The sequence below is a fragment of the Pyxicephalus adspersus genome, chromosome 1, assembly GCF_032062135.1.
Source record: "Pyxicephalus adspersus chromosome 1, UCB_Pads_2.0, whole genome shotgun sequence".
Lineage (NCBI taxonomy): Eukaryota > Metazoa > Chordata > Amphibia > Anura > Pyxicephalidae > Pyxicephalus > Pyxicephalus adspersus.
In genome coordinates, this window is record NC_092858.1 from 126,865,958 (window position 1) to 126,875,095 (window position 9,138).

Here is a 9,138-nt window from a genome sequence, read left to right on the forward strand (position 1 = left end):
TTTAAGAATAATTAATTTTACTGTGAATATACAACATCACTTGTTCTATATAAAATGACACTAAAATTGTGTTACTGGTACAATGCATAGCAAAATTATTTGTGTTTTTATTTTGCACATTTTCTTGCTGTACACTGAAAAAGTTAAAAACAAAAACAAAAATGAAAAAAAAAAACATTAATGAAAACAGCGAAATAAAACAAGTTAATACAAAAATATTAGATAAGGGCACAAGAGGAGTAAGAAGGTAATTAGGGCTAACAAGGGGTTAAGTAGAAATGCATTTAAGCTTATAATTTTTTTGAAGAAAACAAAAAATAGTTTTCGAATATCAATAAGACCGCTTATTAAAGGGTTGTCCATAAATTATAATAAACTGTGATTTTTATTGGATATGAAATATTAATAAACATTTTTAAGTTTTTAAATCGCTTACTTAATATTCCTAATTATTTGTTGTAAAGTATGGTTCATATTAAAGAAGATGCTTTCTTTCTTAAGACAGAAATGTTGTTTAATAACCATGGTACACTATTAAAAAGTGTGTTACATAGAGGTTGATTTATTAAATAATACAGTCAGTTCATTTATGGTTTACTTTGCAAAGGTAAATAAGGTGGAACTGCGTTCACACTATCCAGCCAATTATGTGTTAGGAAAGATCTTTTTTTTTAATGAAAGGATTGCACAAGCATGACCCTTGCAAAGAATTGGACATGCACTACCATTACACAGAGTTAAGTATTCAAAGTGAATACAAGTTCACCTTCTTTAACTATTTTTTCTGTGCAAAGAGACACTTATCAAATTGAACAATAAATTTGCTTTAACAATAAGTTAGCAGCCTCCACTCATTTAGTAAATCAGCCCCACAGGCTGCACTTAATTTGCAGACTCTAGTAATTCTGGTGACACTGATATGAGTTAACTTACCAAGGATAAATTTGCTTTATTATACCTAGGAAGCAGATATCAAACATCTAATAGCAGAACAGAAAACCTGAGAAATAATCTAATACGAAGCAGAATTTAACACCCACATGTTTCCAGATAACACTGTTATATGACAATATGCAAATACCATTTACATAATATGCAAACCCTCATCCTCCCATGCAACTTTAAAATTGTATTGAGTAAGACAGTCAGTGCTCACATTCTTTCAAGTGGTGACGGATGTAAGAAATCTGTTGCTGTCTGCTTTTGCTTCTTCTTTTAGTTGTAGGTAATATTTCTGTTCAGTGCCCCTTTCTCTTCCTATTCACCCACACACCAGTACAAAGAGAAACAGTGCATGTATCCTTTATCTACTCTAGGTATGCACTACGTATTGTATGTACTTAGTATGCCTAAAGTATATTATATTGTATATACTTACTTGTGTATATTACATAGGTTTCTACAGTTTGTAATGAAATAACGTTTCAAAATTCTAAATGTAATCTATTAACAAATATGTACTAGTTTCTAGAGCTTAGGACTGCATATATATTATGTTTTTGTATATTATTATACAATAGTATTGTATTATTTTAAAGTGCAAGTTTCCTGAACCACACAAACAAAACCTATTTACCAATGTTGTAAACTTTAGTAGCTGTAAAATCATGTCTTACGATGATTTACTAAAGGAAATGGTATACATATGCTTGAAATCAGCTTGCCAACTCATCCATTTAATTATTTCCTTGATAAATTGGATTTTAGTTAGTGTCCTACCTGCACTTAATCATCCATATAACTTGTGTAGCCCATTAGTATTGGTAACTTAAAGGGCAATGTGAATGTATATTTGCTAAAGTCAAGCAGCCAATATCCCTTCACATAACAGGAGCAAGGACAACAAAACTTACTTTGCATTGAACAATTTGTTGTGTAACGTTAACATTGGATAGTTTTCCCCTAATAATAATGATCATTATGGGTTTAGACGTATTTTTAAAAACATGATAACATAACAATATACATTGAAATCCCAAATAGAATTTTAATAAATCCGCATTGTTGTTCCATTTTTAAGATGAACCTGGAGAACTATGCCTGTTTGGAAACAAGATAGATCAAGGTGTTATATAATTTCAGTAATAAGATCTTCCTAATTAGGTTCAGAAGGACATTATTATTATTAAAAAGCAGAGCACAAGAATATGGCTGTATTACATTTGTATTGTAACTTCATTATTAAAATAATATTGGACAATATTATATTGTATAGTTTACCCTAATTAAGAGTATTCGTTATTAGGTTTAAAAATATTCATTATAAGTAAGGCAACATAAAAAAAAAATTGGAATCTTATAAAGAACATTATTATTTCAGTGTTGACAGATTATTCAATAAAACTGTACCTATTTGGGCACATGAAAGATTGAAGAGCTAAATACTTTATAAAAGTGATTAAGGTTTAAGAGGGTGTATTATCAAAATAAAGTGGAGCTCATAAACATGGGGAATTACCTCAAACCAACAGGTGGTTCAAGAATACTAAGATTACACAATACTAAGTGGTATTTTACTGAAAGAGTTGTGGAGACTTGTAAAATATTTTCAGGAGAGACATTAGGTCAACCAACAGTAGGTGAATTCGAAAATTCTTGGGATATTATATATATTATAGTATTCTTTTGGGTGTTTAGGGGTTATGAAATCCACTTCCAGATATCTTTTTTCCTCTTGCACACATCTTCTTGTACATACCTCCACTTTGTTTCATTGCACTTCTCACCTTGAGATTTTTTCATTATGATTTCCTCATTCTTTTTCTTGGTCTTCTTGCTTTTTTAGTCACTCATTACACCATGTACTTACTGTATATCACTATGTAGTATCTAATAGATTTTATAACATCCAGCACGACGTATATCATACACACACACTATACATATTTCAATGTATGTACACCAATGTCCTGTATTACATACAGCTCATTGTATTGAGTATTTAGACAGGATGGAATAATAAACCTAATGAATGGTGTATATCAGAGCAAGGAGGATTATATAATAGATGTCTACTGTAGTACAATGTACTATATAAGAAAGAATTAGAATCAAATAATACTGCACAGCAAAATGTATCCGAGCAGCCTAGAGCAATACAGCAAATATGAAAATATACTAACATGAAAATTATTGTGTATAATTTTTTATAATGAGAAAATATTTCCTAAAAATATATCCTAGATCCTGCTCAAAAGCAACCTAATCAGCTCACTGCTTTCCTGATGCATCTTGGGAAAAATGTTATCAGCTATCCCCCTTTTCCTAACCAATTAGTACAGCACTTCTCCTTAACTTAAAATAAACTTTTTAAACATAAATTCTATATACCTGATCACTCAATTACAACCATAATTCTACTGAATTTAGTAGAAAACAGTTAGGTTGCAGCCAGTAAGTATGAGCAAAAGAACAGAAAGTTGTTTTTAAGGCATTAAATATATTACAATAGCCATCTTACAGTTGCTTCACCTGGTTTTTGCAAAATTTTTTTTTATCACATTGAGGATTTAAGGACCTGTTATTTCTATAAAAAAAAGTACATACATGAATTACAAAACTGAAAAATTATTATGTTGCGCATTTATTTGAATAAAAAAAACAGTATAGAGATACACCATTATTAAATAACCTGCCTAGTAACCAATCACAGCTTCCCACTCACACATGTGATATCTTTCACCACTACCAAACTGTACATAATATGTCTGTGAATGCCCAAATTCTTATTTACAATAGTACAACCCTAAAAGTAAAAACACTGTTGAAATAAAACCATATACATGTTGGCGGACAATATATTTAAAGCTTGATTTGTTAGCTCCTGACACTAGCAGTCTACTTTTGTTACCGTTGGTGTTGAACTTTTGGTGCACAAAAAAGTCTAAAGGTTCCAAATTGTTCTGTCATTTGAAAGTTACAATTTTTACAAATATTTTAAACAATCAAAAACAAAGCCAAGCTGCATTACCTAGCTGGTAGTGGCTGAAGAAATCAATAACTTCCATCACATTCACCCTGCAAAGAATTATAATGCACAACTGTAAAAAACAATTATTTTATTACAAAAATAAGCAAACCCAATAGACAAATGTGTTTTCCAATCCATTAAAAATGCACCCCTCATGAATATGAACAGAGAACATGAGGGAATGTAACACAAAAATTATATTTTATGGGGTCCATATAAAAAACAGTGATACTGACACTGAAACGTTCACTGGTGGAGAATCTTCCAGGTCTATATGTATTAAAAGCATTAATGATAAGGGAATGTTACAGTGAGCGTCAGATTCACTACTTTATAAATAGGGGGCTTCCCTGCTTGCTGTGTGCAGGATGGAGGCTGGAGGGGGGAGCGGGGTGGGGGGCGGAGGGGCGGTTTGCATGACTTGTAGAAGAAATCTTTTGCTAAACACAGCTGAGGTTGTTGGTGATCTTAGGGGGGTGAGCTCTTACTGCAGCTTCCTGTAACTCTTTAATGAACAAGACAAACTCTACAGTTGTTTCAGCACAGCTTGCTGCAGAAGTTAATGAATGTCTAGGCTCCATGAAGTTGTTTTTTTTGCTTTGTTTGTGATTAGGTCACAGTGAGGATTTTATACAGCAACTGACACCACGTTGCCTAATATTATGTTGAGACAAACATCTGTCCTAATTTCATTTTATAAAATAATGTACCTGTTCCGACTTACATACAAACCTACAGTCCCTATTTTGTATGTAACCCGGGGACTACCTGTATTAGGTTGTATGGTGGTATACCACACCCTCCCGTCTATGTATCTAAACTACATCAGTTGCCCTGTGCCTGTGCAGGTCAGGATTGTTGAGTATTGATTGTACTACAATCCATTCATATATTGTCTCTGTACTGCATGTACACAGCTTTGATGATGGAATAGAATGAAATTAGTAGGTGGATGTGATTCTGTATTCATAGCTTGTTGTTAGTTCTTCTATATATAGTGAAATGTACCTTTTTGTATTGCTACATACAGTATTCTAAAAACTGGGGTTCTACCCTATCTTATTTACACTTGTAACAAGATAATCTATCTATATTTCCATTTCTGTAATATATTGCATCTTATTAGGTTTGAAATGCTTTTTGAGATCAAAAAAATATTCCAGTGCATTGCTGTACATACTTGTTGCATGTCCATTTTCCACTGTGAATTTACAAAGCAATTATTATTATTACACAGTATTTATATAGCGCCATCATATTACACAGCGCTGTACAAAGTCCATAGTCATGACACTAACTGTCCCTCAAAAGGGGTCACAATCTAATGTCTCTATCCTAGTCATATGTCTTTAATACAGTCTAAGGTCAATTTTTTGTGGCAAAGCCAATTAACCTAACTGCATGTTTTTGGTATGTGGGAGGAAACCAGAGTACCCGGAGGAAACCCACCAGCAAACTCCATGCAGATAGTGCCCTGGCCAGGATTTGAACCTGGGACCTAGTGAAACAATGCACAAACACCCAAGTCTGATGGAGTCACTAAGAGTGAATAGTGTTCATCCTTTTTGGTAGATGCAAGTAAATATTATGTGTGTGCGTAGATCCAAAGCAATCACAGCAATGGGATGCTACAGAAGAAGATGGACCTTGTGGCATATTATTTTCTATTTATTTAATATTATGTTATTATATATACTGTATAGTGTTGTGTGTGGAATTTTTGGAAGGATTACCAGGAAAAAAAAGAAGAAGGAGAAAATGAAACTAATGCAATCAACACTGGTAAACTATAATGTATGTTCTGGAGATTTATGTTAGAACCCTAATTAAATAAATCACCAACAATTGTTTTTTTTTATATCTGTCCAATCTACTTCCTGTCTATATCTGCTCATTCTTATGTCAGTTGTAAATCATTGTTCTTGACTGGCTTCTTGATATTACCAACAGCTGATTATGTTTGCTAAATCTGTGTTGGTAAAGCTGCTTGTGGTTTCCACCAAGGTGCGTGTGACAGGGTGACAACACAGACGCCTGAGGAACTGCCTGAACAAGGACCATCATGGCAGGACTGAAAAGAACAATCTGAATTCATTTAGGCTGTTTGTTGAAGGTTTTTGACAAGTTACTGATTGAGTTTAGTTCTTCAGAATTAAACCCTAAGGATAAACATATGCCAACAGTTATGGTGTTTTTGTAGAAGAGACTTTATATATATAAAACTCAGTTATGTACCTGCCATCGGTATTTAAGCAGTACACTAACTGTGGAGCATGTGCACTACACTCCTGACATCAGTAAAGCCAGATACATGGCATGCATGTACAGGGGTGTATCATCAGTGCCCATTCAGTGGGTGAAGCATGCCCGCTCTGTACCTGGTCATTTCACTTTAAAGAGGACCTAGCCTGCTTTTTCAAATATAATAAACCACCTTCTACTTTTCATTTGGTTTCCTTACCACTTTACTTTTATAATTCTTTTTTGACAATGGCCACTGAATTGACAAATGCAATGCTGTCTCTCTGTTTTTACCCTCCTTTGCCTATAAAAGCTCACTCATAGGCAGATTTGAGTCCTCATATTGCCTCATTGCATGTACATGCATGTCCAGTATTTGTGGCAGTGTTAGGGTGCTGTGACAGCATAAGGCTTGTTTCCTGACGCGGCCATAGTTACTTGGCATACATGCTAACACAATGGGGCAGTATGAGGACTCAAATTTGTCCCTGGGTGGAATTTTTTTAGGCACTGGAGGACTGGAGGATAGGAAGAGAAGTACAGTATCACTCTTGTCCATTCAGTGGCCATAACTCCAATGGCTGTCATTTTCCCAATGAGGCACCACTTTAAGGTGACATTGGTGCCTATATCTCAATTTAGTAATAATTGTGGGCCTTATTATGAAAGGTGCAGAGAATATAGGTATGATAGTCATTGTTTAGGGGAAGGCTGAGGTGACTGAAGGGGTACACATGTTCTGTGGTAATTATCCATACATAGACACTTTCTTTCACAGAACACTATATACATATAAATAAATAAATATCGTCTGTGAAAATTATCCACCTGAGGGTAAATGTTTATTGAAGCCATTGGCAACGCAGGTAGAGAGCAGTGAGTGTGTAAAGGCTGATTGTCATTTTCTGCAACTTAACAACTCACCGAGTTCAATCCTCTAGGTCCCCCAAAATATTGGTCATACGGACTTGAAATGTTTTGGGTACACAGGTTACTCTTTTAGCTACTAGTAACCAAAATGTCTTTATTTCAAGATATAGGGATCACTAGTTTAAAAACTTGTGCAAACTGAACATTTGGGTTGCTGTTTCATAGGCAAGTGTACCTACGAGCCCAAAATGTAAAATGCAAATTAGGAACCCCAGGGGCCATTTACATAGCAAGCAGCATTGGGGTGGGTCCCCTAATTATTTTACCTAGCTTTTACAAAACTATAACTGTCATACTATGCTACCCTTTCTGCTTCTGTATTTTGAACACCAATTTACCTGGAATGAGGAGGTGTAGGACACTGAAAATGTAGGTAAAAGTAGGGGGACATATGTATAACCTCCCCTAAAATTTTATTCGCATGGCATCATTAGAACTTAAAAAAAACTCTGCCCATGAAAACACCCTCCCTGTTACACATAACTGTCTGATTCCGTACCTTGAAGCATAATTTCTCTAGAACAGAGAGGTGCAGGTAAATGAAGATATAGGTGCAAGTGTCTGGCACCTGTAGCTAACAGCCCTGAAACATTCATCATGGCATCATTAGAACATAAAAAACTACCCATCAAAACACACTTACCTGTTACAGGTGACTGTACCCTGCCAGTACCTTAACCCCAATTTTGTTTTGATGGGCAGAGTTTTTTTGTTGTAATGATGCCAAAAATGTATGTTCTAATCATGCCATAGTCATGAAATTTTAGGGGATGTTAGCCACAGCCGTTGCCCACACTTTTTCAGTTTCTTACACGTTCCCATCGTAGAAAAATTGGGGTTCAAGTTCTAGAAGTGAGCAGTAATGTGTAACAAGGCAGTGCGTTTTAATGGTGAGGTTTTTTGTGTTCTGATGATGCCATAGTAATGAAATTTTAGTTTGTGTGTGTACCCACATTGACAGTTTTGTACACCCCACCATTCTAGGGAAATTGGGATTCAAACAAGAGAAGCAGACAGGATAACATAGCATGACAATTATAGATTTGTGACATGTAATTATCAATTTAGGGGCCCCACCCCAATGCTCCTTGATATGTAAGTGGTCGGGGGATCCCCAAATTGCTTTTCCAATTAAGGACTATTAAGCTACACACTTCCAATAATTATCGTTGGAAACAAACGACCGATCGGCCTAAAATGGTTCAGAAAAAATGTGACCAACGACGCCGACAAACGAGGATTGTCGTGGGAAATGAACGACCATCACAGCGGATCTGAATGGCCTATGATCTTTCACTATCTATCATGTTTACAGTGGTTCAGTGATCACGCATGTTTCTGCAGTACACTTTCTCCTTTACATGTCACTTCCTGCATCGTTCAAACGATTGTATCTAGCGTGTGTACACTATTGATGGATTATATTTGAAAGATCGTATTGTTACAGCATGTACAGAATTGTGCACAATATGATCGTTCAAGTATAATCGTGCATAATCGTTGATCGCTCGTAATCTTTCCTTGTATAAGGATAATTATTCAAAATGTGTACATAGCTTTAGGAGCACTTGCTTTTGAGCACTCCCATTCTTTATTTTTTAAACTTCTGATTCCATATCATAAAGCATATCATAAAATGAAATTGTGGCTACTAGGGTTTCTTATGTATCCTGAGTTAAGTTTAGGAGATATGAAGGTTGGTACAGTGAGCTGTAAAGCTGCAGAATATGGCATGCAGCAGTCACACACACAGCTGATGACGTCAATGTACACGCCCACATTTTTACACGATCATTTTTTAATAGAATACACAGCACAGCTATAGAATGGGGGAGGGACAGTGTGTGTCCTGTCCTAGCATTGCTCTCACTGGCCGGCTCTTATCAGCAGCTGGAATCCTCTGAACCTAAGAATGGAGCATTCAGAGGATTGGAGCTGCCATGAGAGCGGGCAGGTTGGGCATTATTGGAGCTGGAGGTAACTATGGTGTATTGTTG